We start from the raw sequence: 27,922 nt of genomic DNA on the forward strand, positions 1-27,922 counted from the left end.
CATGGTTTCAAGATGACTCGGTAGGGAACTGTAAACATTAAAATAACCATGAGAGCAAAAGGAGAAAAGCTTTTATTAAATATCTAAGTTCTTAGAAAACACTTGTTGCTTCCAGAAGTCTTATACGGTCACTGATATAGGTGAAAAAAGATTGACTTTGTATAGAAAGTATTTCCAGTAATTTGGGATCTACAGACATGTGGAGCCAATACCAGGTAATTTCCACTGCCTCCTTGGGATGATGAGCATTATTACTCCCTTCTCACAGACAGAGATCAGAGGATATTAACTGATGCCCAAGATCTGTCTCATGTTTGGCCTAAATGCCATGACAGACACTATAGGGAATAAATGTTTTTAAATGTAAATGTCCTCAACAACTTTTTGGTCACACTCTTCACTGGAAACCTTTCTTCCCACACCTCTTGACTGGCTGGATGGCAGAATGGGGACTGGGGGGGAGCAAAGTCCCTCCCACTGTAAGTAAAATTCAGATTTGTGACCACCTGAGGAGCCTGAATGTACAGAAGTCAATGGGACCTGGTGAGGTGCATCCCAGAGTCCTGAGGGAAATGGCTGATGTAGGTGCCAAGCCACTCTCCATATTTGAAAAGTCATGGCAGTCAAGTGAAGTCCCAGGTGACTGGAAAAGAGGAAACGTACTACCCATCTTTAAAAAGGATAGATAGGAGTACCCTGGGAGCTACTGACCTGTCAGGGTCACTTCTGTGCCTGGGAAGATCATGGAACAGATCCTCCTAGAAGCTGTGCTAGGGCACATGCAGGACAGGGAGGTTATTTGAGACAGCCAGCACAGATGCACCAAGGGCAAGTCCTGCCTGACCAACCCAGTGGCCTTCCATGGTGGACTGACAGCATGAGCAGACAAGGGAAGGGCTGTGGATGTCCTGGACTTCCGTAAAGCCTTTGACATGGTCCCTCACAACATCCTTCTCTCTAAATTGGAGAGAGATGGATTTGAGGAGTGGACTGTTAGATGGATAAGAAATTGATTGGATGGTCACATCCAGAGGGTCGTGGTCAAGGGCTCAGAGTCCCAATGGACACCAGTGACAAGTGGTGCCCTCAGGGGTCTGTACTGGGACCAGTGTTATTTAATGTCTTCATCAGTGACATAGACAAAGGGATCGAGTGCACCCTCAGCAAATCTGAAGATGACCCCAAGCTGAGTGGTGCTGCACATCTGAAGGATGGGATGTCATCCAGAGGGACATGGACAAGCTGGGAACATGTGGCCTGTGGGAATTCCATGCGATTTAATAGACCAAGTGCTGGTGCTGCACCAGGGTCAGGGCAAACCCTGGTATCAACACAGGCTGGAGATGAACAGATCAAGAGCAGCCCTGCTGAGAAGGACTTGGGGGTGCTGTGGGTGAGAGGCTGGACATGACCCAGACATGGGCACTCACAGCCCAGAGAGCCAAACGTGTCCTGGGCTGCATCCAGAAGAGTGTGGGCAGCAGGGGAGGGAGGGGATTCTGCCCCTCTGCTCTGCTCTGCTGAGACCCCACCTGCACTGCCGCACCCAGCTCTGGGGTCCCAGCACAGGAAGGACATGGACTGGTTGGAGCAAGTCCAGAGGAAAGACACTGAGATGACCAGAGGGATGGAACACCTCTTGTATGAGGAAAGGCTGAGAGAGTTGGGATGTTCAGCCTGGAAAAGAACAGGTTTCGGAGTGACTTAGTGGTGGCCTTTCAGTACCTGGAGGGATCCTACAAGGAAGATGGAGAGGGACTTTTTACTTTTTTATGTAGTGACAGGAAAAGAGGGAATGGATTCAAACTAAAAGAGAGTAGGTTCAGATTAAATATTAGGAGTAAGTTCTTCGTTGTGAGGATGGTAAGGCACTGGAACAGGTTGCCTAGAGATGTGGATGCCCCATCCCTGGCAGTGTCAAGGCCAGGTGAGATGGGGCTTGGGGCAACCTTGGCTAGTGGAAGGTGCCCCTGCCCACGGCAAGGGTTGGGGGGGGGGGGGGGAGTAGATGATCTTTAAGTCCCTTCCAACACAGACCATTCTTTGATTTTATGATTCTATGTTTCTGTATAACATTTTCACTCTCCTAAATAAGAATCATAGTCCATGTTAGCATAAAAGGAGACAGATAGATGAGGACTCAAACAAAGAAATGAAGGAAACAAGTAAATATGGCTGAATAGAGATAAATATAGATGTAAATGTAATATACTTACATGGGGTTTGAACTGCATCATTAAGATCCAGCCATTAAAAATCACAGCTCAGATAAAAGATTATGAGTTTAAAGTACCCAGAATCAAAAATGCAAAAGCTGTAATTTTTTTTCAACTGCTCTATTGCAGTTCTGTTATACAGTGCAAAGGAACATGGCAGGTATATGTGATATTTTCTTCATATACATTTCCTTTTCCCTCATAAACAGGATTGGTTTAGGACTGCCCCAGAGATTCCAGTCAAGGACCTCAGTTTTAAGGTCCTTGAAAAACAAATTTCTTTTTATTACTCGCTATGCCTTTAAGTGCACATCTTCTTTATTGCCACATTTCCATAATTGCTACAGCGCTATTCCTCCCTGCAGCAGTTTTCCTGATTTCCAATTAAACCAGGAAATACGGAAAACAAGAAAACCTGTAGAATTTGGCCCTCTGGGGGCTTCATCTCAACTGCACAATTTTCTGTTTGCCTTTTTTTCCCCTTTTTCTCCTGCCTTTCAACCTGCACTTCTGGCTAAACACTCATCCTTTGAGGCCAATGCACTGAAAGTGAGGATCACGATCAACAGGGACATGGGTGATGCTAAGATGCTTGTTTCCTTCTGCTTCTAACACCATATTAGCTGTACTCAGTCCTGTCCCTCACCTTTTCTTTTAAGATGTTGGTATTTTCCCTCCAAACCTGTGACATCTGCACCTTAATTCTGGACATTTCTCTACTTCCCAGCAGGAGCCAAAAGCAGATTCACATCAATTTGGGTTGTTGCTTTTCACACAGATCAGCAGAAGAGAGGGAGATACAAGGTCCATCCAGGAAATACTTTCCATCACATACAAAAGATTTTTTCCATTTTCATATTGTTCAAAGAATCTTCTGCTTCCACTGAGTTACTAGTGGAGAAGGATGCCAACAGTTGCTCTTGCAAGCCTAAAGGCTTGCACAATACAGAGTTTGTTGAAGCCCAGAAAGCAGCCTTCCTCCTTTAGGACTGGGGTCTCAGCTTTGCTCCAGACCAGTCCCAGAGTGTGACCCATCTTATTCTTGCCTTGCCCCCACATCTTCCTGGATATCTTTATTGATGACCTGGATGAGGGGATTGAGTCTCCTATTAGAAATTCACGGACTACACCAAGCTGGGTGGGAGTGTTGATCTGGTGGAGGGTAGGAAGGCTCTGCAGAGGGATCTGGACAAGCTGGATTGATGGGATGAGGCCAGTGGTGTGAGGTTCAACAAGGCCCTGGGTCCTGCCCTTGGCCAACAACAACCCCAGGCAGTGCCACAGGCTGGGACAGAGAGACTTGAAAGGACCTGGGGGTGCTGGTGACAGCAGCTCAGCATGATCCAAGGTACTGGAGTGAGTCCAGAGAAGGGCAATGGAGCTGGGGAAGGGTCTGGAGCACAAGTCCTGTGAGGAGCAGCTGAGGGAGCTGGGGGTGTTTAGCCTGGAGAAAAGGAGGCTCAGGGGTGACCTAATCACTCTCTACAACTGCCTGAAAGGAGGCTGTAGCCAGGTGGGGTTTGGCCTCTTCTCCCAGGCAACTGGTGATACGTCAAGAGGACGTAGCCTCAATATGCACTAGAGGAGGTTTAGACTGGACATTAGGAAGAAATCCTTCTCAGAAAGGGTGATCAGAGATTGGAAAGGGCTACCCAGGGAAGTGTGGAGTCACCATTCCTGGAGGTGTTTAAGGAAAGGTTGGATTCAATGATCTCAGAGGTTTTTTCCAACCTAATTGATTCTGTGATTCTCTGTGATACTGTCATCTTTGGAGTCTGTCTAGTGGGGCTGTACAGAGACACCCAACGTGGAAAGAGTCTCCCTGTTGCCATTTTGGGAGGGATGAGGGTATCAGACTCATTCTTCATGTTAAAAAAGACATACCTGCTTCCAGTAAGTACAGCCCAGTATGTTCATTGCAATGGACTTCTAAGGGAAACCAATGCTCATTTCTAGCAAGACATTGGCACTAGCATTGTGTTTCTCATCAATGCAACAAAAAGAGCAGGCTAATACAGAGTAACCCAATAGGAGAATGCTTGTTCCTCAGTTTTGTTTGAAGTATGATCTGCATCTGTCTCTTCAACATCTGTCCCCAGCAAGAGGTTTTCTACTCATTTGCTGCCTTTTCTCTCCCTATACAGTATCCTTCTCCATCTTGTGTCCTCTCACTTTTCCCCACTCCCCTTTCCCTACCTGTATTTAAAAGACAATTTTATTTTTAAAATGACTGCTGAAAACATTTTTCTCCTACTGGATCCCTAGCAGCACAGCATGGTGACAAGATCTGCATGGCACATAGCACCAGACTTGAACCAGTCCTGCCTGTCCCCCAGATCCTGGAACTCGGAGGACAATACAAACCTGCTCAGTCCATGGCTCTGGCCATGGCTCAGCTCTGTGCTATTGCAGTCATATCTTCCTGACCAGCACTGTCCACCCACACATCCTGCACGTCAGACAATCTCCGCACTCACCCTTCACAATCTTGCAAGAGATGAGACAGGAAACCTGCCTATGTGCCCCTTGTGCTTCTGTATCACAGACTGTACACCCTGCCTGCTCCCTGCATCTCAATTTTGTCACCTCTTCCACCTAAGCTTGGGGGTTTTTTCATGTGGCTATCTCCACTAAAAGCAACTAACATTTGTTTTGCAACTAAAATATCTCTCAGTCCTCCAGAATTTCATGCCCAACCCCACACTTCTGTTGCCTTACTTCCATCCTGAATTTGCACTCTCTCTATAGACGTGTCTACCTTTTCTGTTGTTTCTATCACAGGCTGCAAGGTTGTAAGAACAGACTTCTGCCTAAATTACAGGCATTCCTAAGTTAATTTTATTTAGTACTAGAGAAGCACATGCTTTTTATTAGATTTTTTTAAAGTTGTTTTAACTTAGAGAAAAATAACTCAATATTCATTAAAAAAAAAAAAACAACAGCAGCTTAGAATGATTACTACCATGGGAACCAAAATATAGTATCAGCAAATACAACTGAAGTGCAAAAGGTAATAAGATTTATAAGCCTCTGTAATCAAAAAGATGGATCATCATGCTGAAAAAAATACCCAGCAAGTATATGTTTATCAGAGCTTTTGGAGGGCATGCTAGCTAAACCCTACAAGACTAATCATTTTCTTTTCCAAGAAAACAATTACCCTTAAACGTATGCATTTTCAGCAAAGCATGTCCATTTATATATTTGTTAAAGCAATTATATCCAAAATTACCTTTATACTCTACAATACAATTATATACTACTATTCCCTGAATGTGCCTGGATTTATCAAAGCATGGCTCAAATGGAAAGTTTTTCAGCTTCAAATATTAATCTGAATGTAACTCTTAAGATGTGTGAGAACAAGGCCTTTGTTGCAAAAACTCATTTGAAATTTTGTGGGGTTTTAAGAGAAAATAGACATTGAGGCTTGTAAGCAAACTGGAATTCAGAAAACTACACTTGAATAGATAACTGCATACAGTGTCTGACAAGTTACGCTATACAGGAACATATACAGTGTTCACATGGAATCCTAAGAACTATCTATTTCTTAATCCCTATATTAAAGCCCATTTTTTTTTAATCACTATTTATGGGTAACTTCTAGGAAACGCAGCCTAGAAATGTATAGAGCATAAATTATGTACTCATGCAGCTGAGGAACCATCACAAAAGGGAAGCCGTTCTAGAGCAGTGCCCTGAATTTCAGACTTTCAAGGACAGTTCCACAGAACTTTTATTCTATTTAAATAAAAAGTCTATTTTCTTATAGATAATTTCTCATTTAATACTAACATGAAAATAATACTTTAAAAAAAATACAACAAACCTTGTCAACAGCTCTTGCTCAATGTTTCCAATATCAAAAAAAGTAAGGGGTTAGAATAGGGCTTTGGCTGAAAAAATGTGTCAGACTCAAAGCTTTGGCATAAGAAAAGTCAAGTCAGAAGCAATGTATTTTCAAATAAATTTGGAAAGGTTATATTATACATACATAGCTCATTTTTAGATTATGGAGAGGTAAAAAAGCTGTTTTCAACATGTGCTTTCAGTTCTCAAATGGAAATTCGTTGGGCTGCAGTTTAAAGCACAGACAAGACATAAGGCCCATATACTCCAAGGGTTACTACATTAAAAAATTTAGTTATCAGAAAAATCAGTAGAGTGGAAGTTTGACTGAGATTCCCTCTTTTGTCTCATCTCTTGAGTCTCTGCAGCTCCTCAAGGGCAGATCTGCACTTTGGCAAAAAAACTCGAACGGTATTTTTCAGACAGGACACTCTGCAGAGTTTGAAACCTGAAGTCCCCTTACCCAACCCACTCCCCTGCTTAGGAATCTGACAAGGGCTAGGACAGATGTGACTAACACCAAATTAAGTGACCACAACCTATGCATTTTGCACTACTGCCCATGAGGCAGAGCTGCAGCAGTGCTGACACCACTGCACAGTCATGCAAAGGAACCTACTCAGGGTTAAAAACAAACCAAACTGCAGTGCAACAAGAAACATCTGCCACAGCCACTGGGTGCTTTGCTCCTGATGCTGAGACCTTGAGATGGACCAACATCACCTGAACGCACCAGGAAGTGGCCAGTGGCTGCAGGGCCAGAGCCCAGGTGTACTCCAGAGCTCTGCAAAAGGTACTGTGCTGCAGACTGGTGGAGGTGAGCAGGAGCGCCTGATTTAATGATGCATTTGTTCATTCTAAAGAGAACGGGCAAGTGTTTTGCCAGTTTTACACAGTTCAGCCTGAAACCCCCGCGCTACACCCCATGCCTGGCCTCACATTGCTACTTTTAGCCCATTAGACAGAGTTAAATGGCAGATATCGCTTGGCTTAAAAGGAAAAACTGACATATTAAAGACATTTCATTCCTGCAATACTATCTCTGTATGGAAAATATAGGAAGTCCTGATAAACTTCAGTGGCAGCAAACATCAAAGAATTGGCTGCTGATAGCTCCAACTTCCCTCTGCTGGTGCTGAGCCTAAACGCATCTTCTTCCAATTTTTTTTCAGGGCCACTTTGCAAATATTTTCCTGGGCTATATTTCCTCTTTTATAGGAGACTGGGCTATATACCTGCTTATCTTTTTCTGCTTCTTTTTGTATAATCACTGATTTTCAAGAATTGTTGCTATGGGGGGAGAAATATTTCTGGGACTGCAAGAGCCATTCCAGGAAACAGAATTCTGTCAGTCTGTGCGGCCACATCACTACATTTCTGTGATGTTTCAACAGGCTGCTAGTAATGCTTCTAATTAGTTTAAAAGCAAACTGGAATGGAAACATCTCAGAGAAAATGGCTGAGGGTAAAGGTCAGTAATCTCCTTCTAAGAAGTCTCTACAAAGCCTGAGATGTCACATGATATATTGATGACTGTTTTCTTCTGCAAAATTCCCCAGAGTCCCAGAGGTAGCTAACACACCATGATATAACAGCTGATGCCCTCCTCCAATTACATCTTTTATTAAGTCAGGCCATTTAATTAGTGTAGCTTGAAGGTCTGTAGCATTTAAACAAGTCTTTTTTTCTTTCCTTCATCTCTATCACCTTCTCTTTTTAAAAGGGATAATTTTTAGCAAAACACCTCAGTTGCTGCCATGTCCAGTTCAGTTGATCTTTTAAGGGCAAATCACCCCAGAAGATGCACAGCTCAGCAAATGCATCCAGCCCTGAAAAGAGACCACCAGAATACCAACCCACACTGAGATACTTTGTAGGGACACTCATCTAAGGACAAGCTCATAATACTCACAATAAGCTTATAATTCAATTTTGGTCTGCCTTCTCTTCTACCTTTTGAAACACACAAATTCATGCAAACCAAGTAAGTTCCTGTACATTCTTTACTCCTTTATAGAAATAAAGTTATATTATACATGTCAGGGAAAAAAAATCCTTTAGCTACTGGTGTGTGTTATTTGCCTGTCACAAGTAGCACTGATGCATTATAAGGCAATGGATTTAATAGAAGTGGTAAATTATTCTTGAAATAGATATCAAAGTTATCACCAGCCATAAAGCACTGCAGGAAAATGGGAAAATCCATGTCTTCTGTGCCAAAACTCCGAGCGGAAAGTGCCAGCTCTCTGCCTATCTAAATCCTAGTCCCATGGATGCTTGTTTCACATCGTGGCCAGAGGTAGTTTTAGGAGATTTCTGTGCAATTTAGGATTTACATCCAAAAGCCTTTTTAGCAGATTAGTGGGAAGTTGTTAGCAAGGAAATCCAGTCATCTGTGAAGAGATGGGACACTTTCATGACTTTTTCTTCCTATAGTCATGACACTGTCCAGACAAAAAAAAAGGTACAAAAAAAATGTTTTCTCTGCCGTGTCTGAGCATGGGAAAAAGTGTAAAATGTTTCACTGGGTCTGAAGAAACAGGAATAACTGCCAGGAATGTTCCATGATGCTTATTTTCCAGCTTCGGATCCCAAACTTTCTGGACATGTCTCAACACTACCATCACACTAAATCTGTTTGACACATTAAGGGAAGAACCATTGAAGCTTCAGACTATGATCTGTAGGCAGAGCTACCACTAGGAAACCACGTCCAGGAAGTAAAAGCTTGCGAGCATTCTCATGTTCAAAGGAAAATTTTAGAAAGGATAGCCAGAAACTCGTTTTAAAACTAATTTGTACAGTTAATTTTGTCTTCAAGTCTCTTCTGAACTAATCACCAGATGCTGCCTTTCACTGGCATGCACGTCTTTTGCAGTAGATTTCATCTAGTAGTTGCAAAGGAGCAGTATCAGAACCAAGAGGAGTGTCTTTGCAAATTCAGTCCCTATGTAGGTGTAAGATCATTAACCACCAAGTAATGAGGAGTAGCTATACACAGATTGATGTAAACAAGTGCATACTTGGTTGAGCAGCTGCCAAATGTTGTCACAGTTATTGCAGTCAGGAAGATTTCTGGGAACAAAATGGGATCGGGGAAAGGTGTGAGAAAGCCTAAGAAAGTAACAGGAAAGCTCCCAAACAAGCTAACCCCCAAGGTGCTGTGAAGAACAGCATACAGGATTGGAAGAGAGGCTGAAAACTTGAAAGGTTAAAGATTGCAGCATAATTTATGCAGAAAGAAGCTCCCCAAGCTGTTGTCAGAACAATCTGACTGACAGTGCTTTTGAAGAGGGACATCTCAGCAGGAACTGGGCTTTCCTACAAGCTTGGCCCTAGTTGCAGTCTTGGGCTGAATTTGTGGCACAGAGCATCACTCTGCAACACACCTACAAAACCTGCCAAACCAGAAAGGCCAAAATAGACACAGCAGTAGGACATCCTTAAGACAGGGTAAGGAGGGCCACTACTCCCCAACACCTCAACATGAAGCAACAGCTCCTAAGGTGTCCATGCTCTCTGAACACAGTAGGTAAACACTGCTTCGTTTAGGTATTAGGGCTTGTACTCAGATATCCGTTCCAGGGAGCTTTGGGATTTGTCCAAGTCTTGCCATCATTGCTACTCCCTCAAGCACATACCAGTCCATTGAAGTCAAATTCCTTAAAATCTGAAACGTTCTTGTCATGGTACTTACAGTTCTAAAGTTAATTTTATTCCTCTTCATAACCCTTAAAAAGTTCTTCCTAATATTTCTTCTTTGGCTTATTTTCCTCTAACGCATCCCTCTCTTTCCTTCAACTCTCTGAAATATTCCTCTTCAGTATCTTCTTATTTAGGGATTTTTAAAATATATCCCCTGAAATTTTCTAATCAAAAGCACAGTCATACTACAATAACAATCAGAAATTTGTTATTGTGTGTATCTGAGAGCAAGTTCAGAACTTGCCTTGTCAGCCCAACAGCTGCTTTGCAGAGTGACATTACTTAAACTTGAAAATAGTGGCAGCACAGTTGTGGCGGTTTGGCCAAACTTAGAAATATATCCCCTGAGAGAAGCAGGCCGCAAACCACCCCTCCCCACCAGGTTCGGGAAAAATTGAATTTTCCTCGAAGGAAAGTGAAAGAGATAAAAACTATTTATTTAACAAACACACAGGAAAATAATAATAATGTTAAATAATATAATCTCTCACTGTGGAGACAAAAACCTGGGAAAATTTTAGAGTCCTTTCGTAGTCTCTCTCTCTCCCCCTCCTTGGAGCTGGGACAGGGTGGTGGGACCACCTCTAGGGCCAAGGCCTTGGTGGAAAGTCTTCCCAATGTATTCTGATGTTGAAACAGTCCAGCAGAGAAAAAGGGAAAAAAAACGAAGTCCCAGGAAAAAAAGTTCAACTCTCCGGAGGAAAAGGAGCTGAAAAACTGGCCAAAAGCTGGCTGGAAAGCAAGCTGGCTGCTTCCTCACCCTCACTCTGCAGAAGCAGACAGACTTTATCTCTGTGTCCTTGGAACATGAAAACAAACTGCTTTGAAAAAGTACACTTTTCTCTCTCCCCTCTCAGGCTCAGTTTAAAGGCATAGAAAGGCATATATACTAATTTCTGGGCATAGTGCAGCAATAGGGAATACAACATCAAGTCACCCCAAGACAACAGTGAAGATTGCCAAACATGCTGAGAAACATTTTGAGATTTATCTGGGTACATATGGTGGTATGAATATTGGCATCTGGTTGAGCAGACTGATAATGTTATATGGATAGTAATTCCTCTTTCCATTCTATTATCTCTGCTCTCCAAAGCTGAGAAACCCCTCTGAAAAGAACAAAACATTTTATCCTGTGGCACAAACCCAACACCTACCATTCCTGAAAAATTCCAGGATTTTGGCTAAGTATCAACCCTGTCAGGTCTTAGCTCCTAACTCACCTCTGCCCAGAAAAAATTCTTACAGGCTATTTTTCCTCCTTTTTAGGAGGTATATAAAACACAGACTCAGGTGTACCACTCTAGAGACATAATGGCAGGACAGGATGAAAGACACAAGGGACACCTGGCCCCACTTACATAAAGTACCCAAAGACAAGGGTGTTGCCATAAACATCAGCTCTCTGTGCATTTTAGCATGACAGCATTATAGTTCAGACAGAATGAGATTGTGATGACATGTCAGAACCAGGCCAGCAAGAGAAAAGGCATTAGATTAGCTGCAATTTTGCTAAAGCCACATTAGGACACACTCTTCCTTTTCCATCTTCAGATGGACACAGTCACAAAATGGAACATGAGTGGCAGCAAGACACACCAGAGTTTGGAAATCCCTTCCTGGGGTCAGGTCAGCCCAGGGCAAGGTCTCACAGATGGGCTCCACATCAGCCCTCTCCTGAGCTCTGCCCTAAAGATCTTGACAGCCACATTCAACTCTGACAGCACAGAGGCAGGATTAATATTTTACCATCTCATGTGGAGACAAAATCTAGCCTGGCTTATAAATACATTATTGAAAAAACATGTTCTCTATGCTGGCAGAAAAAGAGCCAATGTTTGGCAAATCAACTTGAAAGGCCTGTCCTAAAATGACCTGAGCAGTGAAACCCAAAACACTGCTCCAGCTGCTTACTGGCACTGCAACCATGGTTGCTGGCATGGCTTCAAACCAGCCCAGAGACTCAGGAGAAAGCCCAGCATTTGTTGAACCCAATGATCCTAAGGGTCTTTTCTATCCTGAATGATTCTATAATTCTGTGATTTGGGAAGAGCATCGAGTGAGTTGCCCTCACCATTGCTGCTCATTCAAAGGAGGAGGGAACAGTGCCACGTTTTAGTTTGTTTTGCATAGTGTGACTGCCTCTGGCGTCTATTGAGAGCTACCATAACTTTAAAAAGGAACTGTCAATGCAAACAAACAAATAAAATCAGACAGAGAATAGACGGTAATGCAAGAGGAAAAACTTGTGTCCCAAGTATCGCCAAAATAATAGTTAACCATGATGGCTGCTAAAACCAGTAGCATAATATATAATCTTTTGTTAAATGAATACTAAAACAAGATCCACTAAACAAAAACAATGTACTGCTTTGGCAAATTCCTTTCTCTTAGAGAACAGATATACAAACTCTCTCACATGGCCTTTACCCAAGAGTGTCCTTGCAGCTCTTACCAGGATATGATGAGAAATAGCAGGGGTATAGGCAATGGGAGACCAGTTTTACAAAGACAGTACAGACACAAGGCAGAGTGCTATTCTAATTTTTAGTTCTATCTGTATTGCAGGACTTGCAACTGAAAACAAGGAAGAAAAGTACAGCTTACATGTTTGTAGCACCCTCGAGGGAAACAGCAGAATAAATTACAAATGCTGGTCAGCCAAGGTTATAGGTTCCCCAGAAACAGGTAACGGTGGTGCAACCAGGAAATGCCTAGCCTAGCTGAACAGCCAGATATGGCATTACCATATCCCATAGAGCCTGCAAAGTAAAATACACATAGGGTCATAGAATGATTCAAAATGGAAAACACCTTGGTATGTCATATAGTTAAAACAGAGACAACATTTGGCCTTGCAACACCACATGACCATATTCACGATGAGAAATATTTAAGTGTCATATCCAATACAGAAGTCATATGTTATAAATTAATCATATCTGCTAAGATGAACAGAAAAGTGACAAGATAGTATTTAGATGAGCTACTGTAGCTGGTTCGGTTTGTAACCAGGCAGAAACACCAATTTAGTGTAGTGGTTTGGTCCAAAATACTCATTACTGTTTATCTGCTGTGAGATAAGAATTAGGAGAAAAGCCAAGAAGGCACCAAACTTGAAAGAATATAAGGAAGTTTATTAACAGATCTAAAAGAGGGAAAAAGAAAAAATAAAATCATACCACACCTTCAGAACTCTTCTCCTCCCCCCCCACCTTTCTCCCTTCTCCCACTGACAATGTAAAACAACCCTTGAGATGTTCAGTCTGTTTACCACTTCCGCAATAACCTTGTTCAGTCCATTTAGAAAGAGGAGTCTCTCTTGCCCATGCTATGGAGAAATTATTATGAGACAACCGCCCGGGTTGGTTCTCTGCTCGCATCATGTGAGAGTCCCTTCCCCCCACTTGCAGCTTTTCCCACAACTGCTTTTGAGGGTCCAATCTTGAATTACTGGGGTACAATTTTAAGGTTGAGCCATTCAGAAAAAAAAGTTCTCTTCACCCATCTCTGGGAGCATTTCATCTCTAAGAACAGAGGCCCTCCTCCTTCCCTGAGAGCAAAGGGTCCTCCTCATCTTCATCTCCAGGACTATCTCTGGGACTATCTCTAGGAACAGAGATCTTCCCCTTCCCATGTGGAGTAAGAGTCCTCATCGCTTCCATCACTCCCTGTTCAAACTTCTCATCAAATTACAGCTGCTTCAGCATCTGCCTATCTCAGCGCAGGTGCTTTTGCTGACAAGTACAAGTTGAATGCTCCACCCCCCATGTCTTCATGAAATTACAACAGGTACTCTGATACATCATAGCTTCACAACAGAATTTCAGCTTTAAGCATCTCCTCTTTCTCTTCTCTCAGGTTTTCAGCTCCTCACAGCACTAAAAGGGTTAATCTCCCCCAGGCCTTGCAGCTGGAATGTCCATTATTGCTGTTGGTCACATGATCTGTGCCGGGCAGCGGTGGGCAGCTTTCGGCTGAATCTTGGCCGCACTGGAGAGGGGGAGCTGGGCCGCTCCGTCTGCACAGAGCAGGGCTATGGGGGGTTCTGCAGGTGGAACAGGGCCCATCGGCTCCAGGATGGCCGTGGCCCGGCCTGGCCTGACCCGAGCAGGGCCTGGGCCGGGCCCGCTGGCCCCACACAGGGCCCGCAGCCACCTGTCCCAGCACCGGAAACGAGAGAGAGCTCTGCCCAGGGTTTGTCTATTCCGAATGTGGATCACAGAGGCAGTCACAATCTTAAGTGGCTTAAAAAATTGTCCATAATCAAACTAGGCAGCTGATAGGTTCTGTCAGGTCATAGAGGAGCTGTAAGAACCCCTTTGCAAGAACATCACTTCCGGGACTATGCTTTGCTGACCCATGACAGCTACCTACTTCATGAATGAAGACTAGAGAATTACGTGCCTTGTGAAAGACAAGTTCTGGTTCTCCAAATCAGTTGCCCCAATGTCATTTCCACATCCGTCACAGGCAGAATCACTGTTTGGATTAACAGGAGGAACCTTCCCACTGAGACATCACACAACAGCCTAAGGACAAGGGATTTCTTTTCCAAAACTATCCTTGACTTCCATCTTGGTGCATTGGTGCCCGATGCTGCCCATACAAGTCTAGCATTCAGGCTACTATTATTTGCACCTGTGTCCTAGTCTTCTGCAGAGATATATCAAAAGCAGGAAACAAAACCAGAACACTTTTTCCTTCTATCATTATGTATTCTATACTCTTTGCCCTGGAATCTCCTTCAAAAATGGAATCTTTACCAATTCATTTATACTGGTTTGCAATCAAAGACTCTTATTTTCATGTTTATGAAAAGTCATGAATAAGAAGCTTCAGAATTATCCAATACAGACATCCTGTAACCTGGACAAATTTCTCCGCAACCTCATTTTACTTTAATGTCAATATACTTAAGACTTATATGATATTTGGCAAATTATGTTGCTCATTTAAAAATTTAATAATAAGTAACCACACCAAGAAAATCCATAACATAACTGACTAAAGTCTCTAATAGCCTTATGTCACAGAAGTATGTTTCCAATAAATATGTGTTTTCATAAATCTTCATTAATCCTCAATGTTGGTGCTCCTAGAATAGAGGAGACCAATCAAAAAATAAAAAAAAACTGGTTATTATAGTTTGCATTAGGAAGGAAAGAAGTTCCAGTGGGACAGGGACTATGTTATTATGAGAACTGAATCATTCGACTGATTTCAACTAGTATAGAAATTAACTTTGGCTTCATGGTGCAATGTCCTTTGACAAATGTTCAAACCAATGGAGAGTGGGATTACATTTAAGAAAAAACCCTTACCAACAATATCAGTGGTTTCCAACGGGCCAGTCCCCATAGATAATATCAAAACTGCTATTAGTGGTCTCCAAAACAACCTACAAATAAAAACTTACTAACTTTCTTTTAGCCCTTAATGCTCTTCATTTAGTCCCATCACTCATGACGGATCCAAGGACAAGGACAAAGAGCAATGAACACACTTCTGGTTTGGTTTGGTTTGGTTTTTGGTTTGGTTTGGTTTGGTTTGGTTTGGTTTGAAGGTCCCATCCTGCAAGAGAAACTGGAATTTGGACTGGTTAATCTCTGGAGGGTCCTGTCAAAAAATTGAGCCACTACCACCACCCTTTCTGTCTTTTTCTATATAGTTAGTATCATTTTGATTCAAAAATATCTTACTTATAGTTGTACATTTCTCCAAATGGGGTATAGCCATCACTTTTAACATAGTAAAATAAACAACAGCTGTTCTAGAAGAGTTATCTGCTGAAAGGTACACAGGCTAATGTACACGTTCTTAATTTGGTGTACATACATGGAAAGCAAATAGAGAAGGTTTACACACGGACTTCGTTAAAATTTCTGGGTAAGCAGAGCACCTGAAGTGATACATGCAAAGATGAAAAAAAGCTGGTTAGCTTAAACTGGGAATTTTTTGGCGCAGGGAAAAATGGTTTGATTTGAAATGGAGTCATTCATTGTAAAGGAAGTGCCTCAGGGAGATACAATGGGAATTAACAGGGGGAGGAGCTACATTCAAGTGCAGTTTAGTGTCCCAGGGAATGTACACACATCCTTACCCAAGCATGCAGTTAAGTGCCTCTGTCTCCCCAAAATGAAGACAGGTATTGATGGGACAGGTGGAAGTTAAGAGATCTCAGTGGAAATGGCGCAGAAGTACCAATGGAGAGATCCATCATTGCAGCTGCTGTTACTGCTGCAGCTGCTGTGATAAAAATAGGGAATGAGGAACAGATTTATGTACATTTCTGTTGCATAAATCTTAACATTCCTTTTTTGATAACTTAAGCTCCAGAACTGGTTGGATCCGAAATGTGCCTGCATGGTGATCTCAACACAGCTCACCCATAAACTGGAGGTTGGTGGAGGGTTAGAAAGCAAAGTCATACAGAGTTACATGGTGGCAGCACTATAGCCCAGTGCAGACCTTAGTCAAGGCAAGCAGTGTTGGTACTGAGTAGCTGGAGCCATGTCCAGGCTGGCTGGGCTCAGCTGGGAAGGCTTCACAGTCCCTCACAGGCAAGGACAGACAACACAGTGTGTGACATGAGACAGAGCCTCTTCTGCAAGCACAAAAATTGAGCCCAGATAGGGAAAATACATACAAATGTATTTAAATGGTGGAAATTATTTTTCTTGTTATACCTTTTTTTTTTTTTTTTTTTTTTGAGAGACAGAAAGAGAGAGACTATTTAAAGAGAGTATGGTTTTTAACTGGTGATAATAGCTCCCTGCTGATAAAAGCTATCTGTGGCATACTGAGCAGATGGCAAAAAGTAACAACAATCTGTTTCTCCTTATGTATCCACCATAGCAGCTTAGAAAGCTGGTACAGGTGAAATTTAAATATATTTTTTCTTGTTTGTCCTTTTCTCCCCCTTCCTCTTCCCAACACACTGCACAATTAATTCCATCCCTCTAGTGATCTATACATTATTTCCAACCACATACAAATGAAATTACAAGCTGAAGAAAGAACATAAAAAAGAAGCCAAGAAAAAAGAAAAAGAAAGAAAGGGGGTTGGGAGAGGAAATTGTATGTACATAGAGTGTGCCTGCTGTTTCTCAGCTGGGAAATAGAGGAAGAACACAATGTACAATTTATTCCATAAATTGAATGATCTTCCCTCTTCTCACATCACAGTTGTTCACAGACACACCAGCAACTGCAGATACACTGTGTAAATACATCACAATCCACCAGTTCACTGAGATTCATTCACCTCAGATTGTTGCAAAAAGTCCAGCGCATGGTCAGCCATGCCAGAATCTCTCTAGCAATGATTCCTGACCTACAGCTGGTTTGTTTGTAATACAGCAAGGAGTCTTCCAACAAACCTCCCACATAAGTGCAACATACACTGTGAAGAAAATAAAATGGCTGAAACTAAGTAGAAGAAATAATTTAAAACTGGAAACATCACCTTTTTTAGCCCTTGGAAAAACACTGACTTGAGAACAACACTGTGTAAAAAGAGTCCTTGGACTTCCTTAAAGCTAGGAATTCCTTCAAATTAAAAAATCCCAATGAATAAAAACCCCAAACCTGGACAGAAAAAAAAAGTGAAGTAAATGAAGTGCTGTTTCTCCCTTTCCAGGGTATGGCTTCACTTTTATCAGCAAAAAGAAGCCTGTTCACGTAGAGAATCTCTGAGCCATTTGCAGAGAGAAGGAGGGACTTTTTTGGCCTGCTTTCTAATACCTTACAACATCTATCTGCTGCAAAAGGTACTGAAGAGCACCTTTAAGTATTTGAAATATGTCATGATAGGTATCTGAAAAAAGTTATGTGCATATCACGCAAGTCTGGTCTTTATAAAGCAATTCAGAGGACGTCTCTTAAAGGCAGAACAACCTTTTAATCTGCCCTAGATTTTACCAGAGAAATATCCTCTATCCCAAACTTTGCAAGTTGCTGGAAAATAGAAAAATATTGAGAAAGAGCACAAGGAAGGAAACAGCTTGAACGTTGGTTGATGTCTCAAAAAACTTATCCAGGTGCTTGCTGTCAGCAGAATTTAGTTTTTACACCCCAGTCATGAGGCAAGAGCTTGACTTTGGGAGTAGAGTATAGACAGAAAGGATGGGGTGAGAAGAAGAGCAGGGGAAACCCTGAGGAGAAGGGGTCAGAATGCCTTCATTGTCCCATTGGCAGAACCATGTCTGCTCACCTACACATGTCTCTGGCTTGCACAAATCAGGATGCATGACAATGGCTCAGTTATGCAGGCAGCACTGCAGGCTCTAACAGCCAATGCTTCCCCCATCCTTAGAGCCAGGTCCCACTTGGTTACACACAATATCCAGTGATAGGACTCAAACTGGGAAGAACTTCAAGTGTGTAACTATATTTTTGCTACAGTCTTAGGTATGAAAAGGTTTTCTCACAGTGGAGTAATAGCAACACCCTAATCCCAAACTGTAAAAGTGTTTCAGTGAACTATGGCCTGTGGAAACAACCCAGTATTGCAGTGTTACTATACCAAGTAATAGTGACACACAAAATTAAACTCATCTACCAGAAATTTAAACACCTAAAGCACTACTCATGCTTGACCACTTTCACTTGTTTTCCCCTGCTAAGGATAAAAAGAGCTCAAAGTGACCTGCTGAGATGTGGACATGCACCTGTGCTTGTGTACGGTTCACCAGACAAGTGCTGCTCATTTGATGATGATGCTGCAGCAGTCAACATAAACATAATTTGCCTGATCTAACGTTATGTGCCAAACAATCCTCATGAAAAAATATACAGGTAGTGATTAAGCACAGCTAATACTTTTCTAAGTATTTTCAAATAAAGACAGTACTGATCTGACATCACTGAAGGCAGTGCAGTGAGTTATGAAGGGATGGGAGTTCTATCCTTTCAAAGACACAATTCTCAGAGAAGGTGATTATTACCTTAGAAATTATATATGTTAAAGCTTTTCCGTGGCATGTATTTTTGCACAAAACACAGTTCTGTCTGCAGTGCAAGTTTTAATGGCTCGCATTGTATTCGTCATCAAGGCAGGAAGAAAAATATGCAATTCCTCTTTGGTAGACAGAAAACAAAAGTCAGTGATGGCACATATGTTTTCTTTCCAGTTTCAGATAGTTGAGTCATTTCTGGGTTTTTAATACATTTATCTGCTGTCTGGTTTTAGAATCTTTGTGGGGAGCACGAGGGATAAGGAGATCAACTTGTAGTAAGAAAAATCCACCTACCTATATTATTAGGTGATGACAAGGGAATAGAACGGAAGGAGTCACATTTGTCAAATTTAAATACATTTTTAAAATTAAATTATGTATTTTCTATTCAAGAATTTAAAGAATTGCAAAAGTCTTCTATTATGCAGAGATTCTGCCTCAGTGCATGGGGTGAAATTGTACCTGCTACTTGCTCCTTAAATTCAAAGACAAGTCCTTGAGAAAAATCCTGCTAATGTGGATTTTGAAAGGCAATTTGAGAGATATTGACATTGCCCATCTTCCTGCTTGATGCACTCAGAAGAGCCAGGTTTGCAAAGAAAGACATTCACCACTTTCTGCATCCTCACTCAGGGAGAGGAGGCAAAATATTAACAAGAATATTTGAAAAATGTGGCTGTCCTGTAAGTGGGTTACAGTGGGTGGGAAATTGGGGATGTGGTTTGAGGAGGAAAAAGATCCACAAACTCACTGTATTATTGATGTGGATAAGCACAGACTGACATGATGAAAAGCATGTGCGCACTGTGGAAAAAAAGCCACCATCATGTCCCATTTTTTGCAGCTCATTAATCTGAGAACAAAAATGTTTAGGTTAGTCAAAAAGAAAACAAAATCCTACTCACAGAAAGTAAAGGGATGGAAAAAGATTAAAAAGCTTTTTCAGAACTTCATAGTTCAGTGAACTACGCATTTTTCAAGAACAAACCATGAACTGAAGACATACAGGCAAGTTTCAGTTGTGTTATTTATGAATCCAAATTGTTCCTGAGCATGCTCATTTATAAATTTCATGTCTTCCAGTAAAATGTTTTGGACCCCAGAATGAACGATCCTTTTGACTTATTTTTGTCATTACTGCAAACCTGATATAGTCTGCTTATCTACTTTGAAGCTTCCTTAGGACTAATTAGCTGTCTCACTTCACTGTCTCAAAACCCCTTGTTTTGTCTTCCTTTCAGGATTTTCTAAATGACTAGAAAGAGCACAAAAGCCAGGAAGAGAGATAAGACTTTAGAAGGCTATAAAAACAGTGAAAGTCATTAAACCTGTTAATCAACACACTACATGCACATGAGGGAAATTATTTTTGATAACATTGTGGTAATTTTCCCAGAAAATGAAAGAACTTAAAGTGGGATATACATGTTCATATTAATAAATATAGTCTTTGTAATTAGAATCTGCTCCTATAGCACTTAGTTATGCTCCTTTAAGACTGACCCATTGTCCACCACGTGCAATGGGACTACACCTATCACAATGTTAACCCCATAATTTGGATGTAGATAAAAGCAAGGACAGGGCCTATTTAGGTCATTGGACAACTCATTTATTCAAAACTGAAGGACACATTTGAATCACAGACAAGTTTATGAGTCATGTCTAAGAGCCTGCTTTTATGGATCAAGATCATCAACTCATACATGGAGCGCTCCCTAGAAAATTCAGAGTTTAACAGCCACATTGATAAGCATACTTCCTGCTGGATGAGACAAAACAGACTTTTCATCTAATTTATTACATGGTTTTCCAGAGACCTTTCACAATCTCTATGACTTAGAAAAATGAAGCAAATGATTTTTGTGAAGAAGCGCTCCATGTAAAAGCTAGCTGTCTCAGCCTATAAGAGGAATTAATGCTCCTAAATTGCAGGGGTTGCCTGAGATTATTTTTTTCCATGAAGCAGGATCAAATTCTTGTTACAGCAAAGTTTTCCAAAGACAAACTATTTCCACATAAAATCTCAGCTTTGCTGGCAAGGAGAACACTGGTTCCCAACACAGTTTAAAATAATTTCACTCTAGCTGAGTCCCAAAACAGGGTCTCACCTAACACCAGTACCACTGAACAGACTGTAAGAGCTGTTGTCCACTCCAGGGTCTTAACACACCAACTAGAAAACAAGAATATTGCATGCATTTTTAACTTTTATTTAAATATATATATATAGGTTTCTTAAATCCTTCATTATATTTTTGTATTTTGATGATTGATTACCAAAATAATTATTAATCATCTATAGATTTTAATATTTTATTTTACAGCTAAAATCACTACTGCTCGGCTTATGGGAACATGAATGAAAACGGGAAAGAGTATTTCATTCAGGGGCTCTCTAATATTTTAAACAGAAATTAAAGGGAGAATTGAGAACTTTAGCAAGATCGTCATGATGAACATGGTAGATGGTCTGTAATTAAAAATGGAGCTTGACAACTGACTTCAGGTGGCTACTGAGTACTCAATGTTATATATTTTTATGAAGATATTGGGTCTGCGCCGAAACTAGAGGAAGAGTCTTCAGAATTGCCTCAAAGTTATAAAAGCACGGATCTCTAAACAAAAAGAAAAATGAAATAAAGTGCAATTGAACACATTTCTACACCTATGGAAAAGGGAAACCACCTGAAAATTACTGATATGTAATTGTATTTCACGTTCACTTTCCCTCTCAATTCATATTCCTCTCTTCAAAAATCCTTATATAAAAATACATGAAATCTGGAGCTGACAGCTTAGCGCATTTGCCCATTTTTGTCCTCAAAGCAGTGGATTCTTTTCCTTTCCATCCCTGTCTCAGAGTGATAGTGCCAGCGTGTGGGTGCTCAAGCAGTATTATCACTAGTTTAGCCCTTTAAAATAACATTTCTGGTGTATAAACAAGCAAATAAAGAAACAAAATAACAGGTAATTGTTTCTCTTGCCACTGTGTGCTACAGCAGCTTCCTCTTTGACAGAGCCCATACTGAGTGGCTGTGCCTCAGGCTTGGATGGATGGGTTTCTGTTCATAATTTCATCCTTCTGTGAGTTGGATTAAATTACTGACAGTTAACAGTCAGAAGGATTTTCAACCACTGTAAGATTAGAACAGACATGGTCAAAAAGGGTTTCTTTTGTGTTCTCTTCCTTTTCATGACCTATTAGGTATGCAAACATCTTCCGGAGTAATAACTCTCTAGCATTAGATTGCAAATTTTGCTGCAGGTGTTGACTACTCTACTAATGGATTATAACTCATGAAACTACTTCTTTTTGTGATGCAAGGAAATATTACAAAAACAGTCAAAAAAATCCCAAACCCTGCTAAGCACAATCCAAGTTGTGCAAAGCTGTAGTCTCCAAACCATAGAAAGGCTTGCACTCCCGCAGCATGCCTGCAGCTTATTGCCTGCCAATAGTCCCAACAACTGCAGTGAAACTATTTGTAATCTTAGAATAGAAAAGGTAGGCAAGTGCTCTGCTGGACTTGAATGAAAGTATTCCTCACATCAGAAAACAGGGCTGTAAACTCATGCCAACTGCATTACATGCTTGAAGGTCTAAAGAGTCCTCAAAGCACTGAAAAGCATTGTCAAGTGAACTAGGGTCAGCTCAGGGTTTGAAGACCAAACCAAGCATAACTTAATTTCTTTTACTCAGGCTTTCTCTGGAGCAAATTCAACCAAAAGTCACTCAGGATATTTCATACAGCAGATAAAATGCAACAGTAAGAATTAATCTATCATTTCATTCAAGTTAGTTGGAGAATTTATTTATACCTGTTCTGTGATATAAATTAACTACCTTCAAGCTCTCTTCCATCCATGAGCTCAAAAAGACCTTGTGAGAGATGAGAGGACTCTGATCACCATTCCTTAGTCCATTTAGGGAAAACAAAATCCTTTGTGCACCAGGGCAGTTTAATCAAGGGTATTAACGTCCCGGATCACTGAAAACTTAACACTCCAGCAAAGGAATAAAAAAGCTCTCAACCCAAATTCGGAATTCGGGTATTTTTTTGGGAACCAGTTGCAAATAAAAGGATTTTAGAGTGGGCTGAAACACAGTTGTATTCATCTGTGTGCTGCCAAGAGAAACAGAGGAAAACAAAGAAAGCCTGAAAGAATTGAAATAAATCCAAGAGCATGAGCAGACAGTCCCAATGAGCAGAAGCCTGGCTGAAAGCAGAGAGCTGAGTTGCATGTAGAGAAACATCCCTGTGCATCTGCGTCACCTGAAGGCCATGAGGATTTGCTAAGTGGCAGCACGCAGTGCCAAGAAGAAACTCCCTGGGCACCTCCCGTGTCTCAGGCTGGCAAAGGTGAATGGGCCTTTGTCATAACAGAGCTTTCTAGGGCAGCTAATTAGCATCTATTGTGCAAGTTCTGTTTAAACTGTTGCCTCTGCAAATGTGGTTTCTTCCCTACAGGACACAGGTGGCCCAACATATTCCTGTTCCCACGTGTGGCATTTCAGCCTTGAGAAACTGCCTCATCTGCAGCAGCAAGCAGGGAGCTGCTGTCAGAAGAGACCTTCGCTATTGACTGTAGCAGTTAGTAACATCCTGACAGCAATTCATTGAGTCCACAGGACTCAACTATTCCTACAGGCAGACCACAAAATATCCCCTATTCCAATCCAGAACTGGTGATCTTACAAGTCTACTGCACAAAAATAAGCCAAATTTTCCCGTGACTATTGCTTCCATTTTGATAGTTGGGATTAAAAAGTGAGCAAATTTGAAGCCCTTGGGAGGAGCAGGAGCTAAAGTAACACTATTATCCGAGGGATGGGTTCAGTTTTTACAGGCTGTGACTCTTTTAAGAGGTTGCATCATGTCAAACTGCTGCTGAGGAAAGCAAGTAAAGGAGAGAGAAGCAGTGCTAAAGGCCACAGATGACATACATCTACCTGGCTGGCCAAGCTGACAGGAAGCCTCATGAAAAATTGTTACCTCATGTTGTCACTTGGGTTAATTTGCGACAGTTTCCTGAAGAAAACAGAAAAAAAGTAGAGCTTACAAGAACTAAAATGTTCAGCATTTATAGGCAGTGGGCACCCTGTTGCTACTGTGAGCAGGAGCTGGGTGAGTCTCAAGAGCAGCCCCAAACAGATTAACACTACACAGACTTCCTTTCTATCAAAAGTACCAGCAGAAAATGATTTTTAGGTTAACAGGCACTTAATAAAATGAAATAGGTGCATCAAGACACCCATGAAAAATTACTCAGTATTTAATGTCTTTCATGGGGATTATTTCAGTGAATTATTTCACAAATTGATCCTCTGTTCCACAGTTTTATCCAAATATCAGTCTCTGAATATCTTAGAGGAGTTTTCTACTGAGTTGTTTCCTCAGAAGTGTGTGTGTTCGACGCAACAATCCATGGATGTCAATTTCAAAAGGCAAAATTTTTAACAAAGCACATGGAAGCATCAAGATGTCTTTTGTGCATACAGATAAACTCAGTTTACTTGCTAGAAAATAAAAAATATAATTAAAAGGATGTTCCTTCCTGTGTTTTCATAAGGACCAAAGTAACAAAGCTACATGCAGAGGCATGGAGGAGCTGGGCTACTGTCTTGGGGTGACTTTATGATGTGTATCCCATTATCGCTGCCCTATGCCCAGAAATTAATTTTTGTGCCTTTCTATGCCTTTAAACTGAGCCTGAGAGGGGGAAGGAAAAACTGAGCAAAATTTTTTCAAAGCAGTTTGCAGCTTGTTCAAGGTCACACAGAGATAGCAGTTTTTTTCCAGCTGCGGCAGGGGAGGGAGGAGGCACCCGGCTTGCTGCTTTCCAGTCAGCTTTTGGCCAGTTGTTCAGCTTCTTTTTCTCTGGAGAGACTCTGAGAGTTGAACTTTTTTCCTTCCCTGGAATTTTGGATTTCCTCCCTTTTCTGCTGGACTGCTTCAACATCAGAGCACATCAGGAGGACTTTCCACTGGGCACAGAGGGCCAGGCTCTGGGCCAAGCCCCAGCTCCGAGAAGACCAAAGGGAGAACTCTAACACTTTCCCAGGTTTTTTCTCCACAGTGAGAGATTTTATCATTTAGCATTATCATCCTTTTCCCGTGTGTTTGTTAAATAAATAGTCTTTATCTCCTTCACTTTCCTTCGAGGAAAATTTATTTTTCCCGAACCTGGTGGGGGAGGGATGGTTGTGACCTGCCTTCTCTCAGAGGATATATTTCTAAATTTGGCCAAACTGGAACAAATTTACCGTGAGGCACAGGGTAGGTCTCCAACCATCCAGTGGTGGCTTCTACCATCGTGAGCACATAGCGCTTGCCTTGATGTGTTTGAGGCAGTTTGATTACAGCTATGCCTCTTGCAGGGCGATTACACAGCACCAACACCTTTCCAGCCCCTCACTGCTGAGAGTCTATTCACCAGAACAGCCCCTTCACCAGACCTGTTCTACTGAAGTGCTCAAATCAGCAGCAGTGTGATACAATTGCTAAAGATTTCTTTTTCTCCCCTGCTCCTGGACATCTTCTGTCTGAGAATTTCCACACGCACAAAGCCCCCATCTCAAAGCCCCCGTTCCTTGCCAGCAACATAAAGGATATACCTCATGCTGCATTTCCCCCACAGGAGAAAGCTCAGGGGGTCTCAGAGGCTTTAAGAAAGCCTCTGAGAGGACATATGCAGGATGGGACTGCCAGATCCTGCACAGAGTGATGGATCACTTACTCCCTCATTAGGAGGGAGGTGACTGTGTCACTCCTGCACTCTCCAACACCACAAAATACAGGGTTGTTCCCACCCTGTGTCCACCCATTCTAGGATGACACAGTGACCAGCTGGGAGGGATTGCAAGAGGTAATTTCATTTTCCTTTTTGCCCAGGGCAGGATGCTGATGACGTTCCTGGCAAGTGCTTGTTTAACCAGTCCCTAAAAACCCCCACCACATGCCCAGGCATTTTGTCTCACAACATCTACAGCCCAGTGCAGGAGTGCCACTACTTCTTGCTCTATTCTCTGCAAACCAGACTGTCTGTTTCCTTTCTCTTGGAGTTTGAATGCATACCCCTACCCTTTCAGAAAAACCTGAACAATCTCAAGGCATTGCACCTTCCCAAAGATTTTTTCCTGTGGCTGTTGCTCTCACAACCAAATGGCCAGGGATTCTGTTCCTGAAAAATTTCAGACTTCTACTGTCCACCTAATTTATATTTCTATCTTGGTACAGGTGATTCACACAGCCTTGCCTTGCTGCTGTTAAGAGCTGATATCAGGAGCATCAGAGCCTTCTCCAAGTTCCTCTGGCAGAGCAGGACATCATTTCTACCAGAAACCACATTTCAGGAACAAAACTTTTACCTCTTCAAAGGAGCCAGTGCTTCCCATAACACCCAAACTGCAGCAATCCCAAGGGGCTACCAATTCTAAGTGCTCTGGGCATTAGGAAGCAATGCAGACCTGTTCTTTTTCTCTTCCAGCATTCATACACCCTTGGGATGATGCTGAACCAACACAAAAACAGAACGATATTCGAGCTCCGCAGGAAAGGAGGAGACACTTTCCCAGAAAGAGCAACACAAAATACACTTTTGCATCCACAACAGAAGAGCTCCACATGCACAATTGACATTAAAAAGGCTAACTGAGGAGTGTCTGAGAAAATACTGCAAGGTCTTGACCATGAAACTCTACAAAGAAAAGAAAAAGAGACCAAAAAATCCATAAATAAAAAAGGTCAAAAGGGACTCTTGCCTTAGGGATTTAAAACATGTTAAAATGGAAGCCCCAGGGTCACACTGTCTTAATTCCTTAATGTTTCACAGGAAATAAATTTATGATAATATTTTCCTGAAGACAGTTCATTATTCTGAGCTTATTAAAAATCAATAGTCAGGAAGACTCCACTGCTATGCTGCCTTCTGTATACTAATTAAATCCTTTAACTGCATTCAGACAGAATAATTACACACTCCAGGATGCATGAGTGCCTTGTTAGAGCTTTCTCCTCTGCCTTACAGTTTCCCAGGGTGCTATAGTCTCATTTCTAGCCATTTCTATCAGTCCAACAAACCTCCAGAGCAGAGTATTATTTCTCCTGCAACAATTATAGTCCTATCTAGGGTATCTTGACCAAAATCAGACTGCTTTTAGAATAGCACATTTTTATTAAAAAGAGAGCTTTTTTCCTCCTTAGGATAAAAAGAAGAATCTGCATCCTAATCAAATATGAAATAACCTCATATAAACTTTACCTTTCAGGGAATTTAGAGCTTGAGCGTTTTGTTTTTGTGGAGGTATTGCAGGTGGAAGAACAGCTTATTATGCCTCAGACATCTGATTTTAACATAAAATGCTCTAAATAAAGTACTAAAGTGTACTAAATAAAACCCTGTACTTTCACTTTCTCTGGTATGAGTAAACAGTTTTCCCTCCTGGTCATCTGCCTGCCTGGATTCAGTCACACAAAAAGAACACCAAAAAGCACAGTGCAGTTTTTTATCTTCATTTCTGATATATTTAACAAACATTGGCTGCTCTACTTACAAGCTTCCGCAGAGATGCGTCATGGCTATATTATTTAAACAGAAAATTCATAGATTGAAGCAAATGTGTATTCCATCAGTAACCTCAAATTGCAGTAGCCAAAGAATGACAACAAAATGAAAATTTTAAGAAAAAGCTAAGGCTTAATTTGCTCACCACGTCTGCTAGCAAATTGCTAATATTACTTGTAGTCTCCATTCTCATAGCGGCTGCAAAGAGACATCATTTCAAAGTAAACTCTTCTGATCATATTGGGCTGACTCATGACTAAGCACAGCCGAAAGGGCTCACCCCTTGTCCTGGCAGGATAGCTTTTGGGTCTGTGAGTTTAAACAGACCAGCCTCATTACGAAGCTGAACACTCATCTCTAGCCCTCAATTAACTTGGCCAGCAAAGTAGAAAGAATTGAGGTTAGAGAGAGCCTTTCTGGAGACAGCACCATCCTAGAGAGCTTATACTGCCTGCAGAATAGCACTGCTCCCTTTCTTTGTTAATCTCTCCTTACTGGAGCAGTAGTAAAATCTCAACTCCATTGCTGTTACACTGGGCAGGAAGACACCCAGCAGCTGCTCAGTGCTTCTTGTAGTTGTACTTCACCATTCCTGAAGACCCAGTATTGTACAGATGCAGC

The 27,922-nt window shown here is 41.6% G+C and overlaps 1 long non-coding RNA gene across 2 annotated transcripts in view; it reads right to left on the reverse strand.

Annotated features, from left to right (window-relative positions):
- The window catches only part of LOC116438579, a 55,494-nt gene extending 27,922 nt beyond the window's left edge, over positions 1–27,572 (reverse strand). The window contains exons 1-2 of one of the 2 annotated variants that reach the window (XR_004237823.1): positions 27,447–27,572; positions 12,381–12,535 (exon numbers count right to left, since the gene is read on the reverse strand). This is a non-coding gene — a long non-coding RNA (uncharacterized LOC116438579). The remainder of the gene's footprint in view (positions 1–12,380; positions 12,536–27,446) is intronic. The other variant, XR_004237824.1, reaches the window with a different exon arrangement.
- Positions 27,573–27,922: the final 350 nt, after the last annotated feature.

The sequence above is a fragment of the Corvus moneduloides genome, chromosome Z (assembly GCF_009650955.1).
Source record: "Corvus moneduloides isolate bCorMon1 chromosome Z, bCorMon1.pri, whole genome shotgun sequence".
NCBI classification, from domain to species: Eukaryota; Metazoa; Chordata; class Aves; order Passeriformes; family Corvidae; genus Corvus; species Corvus moneduloides.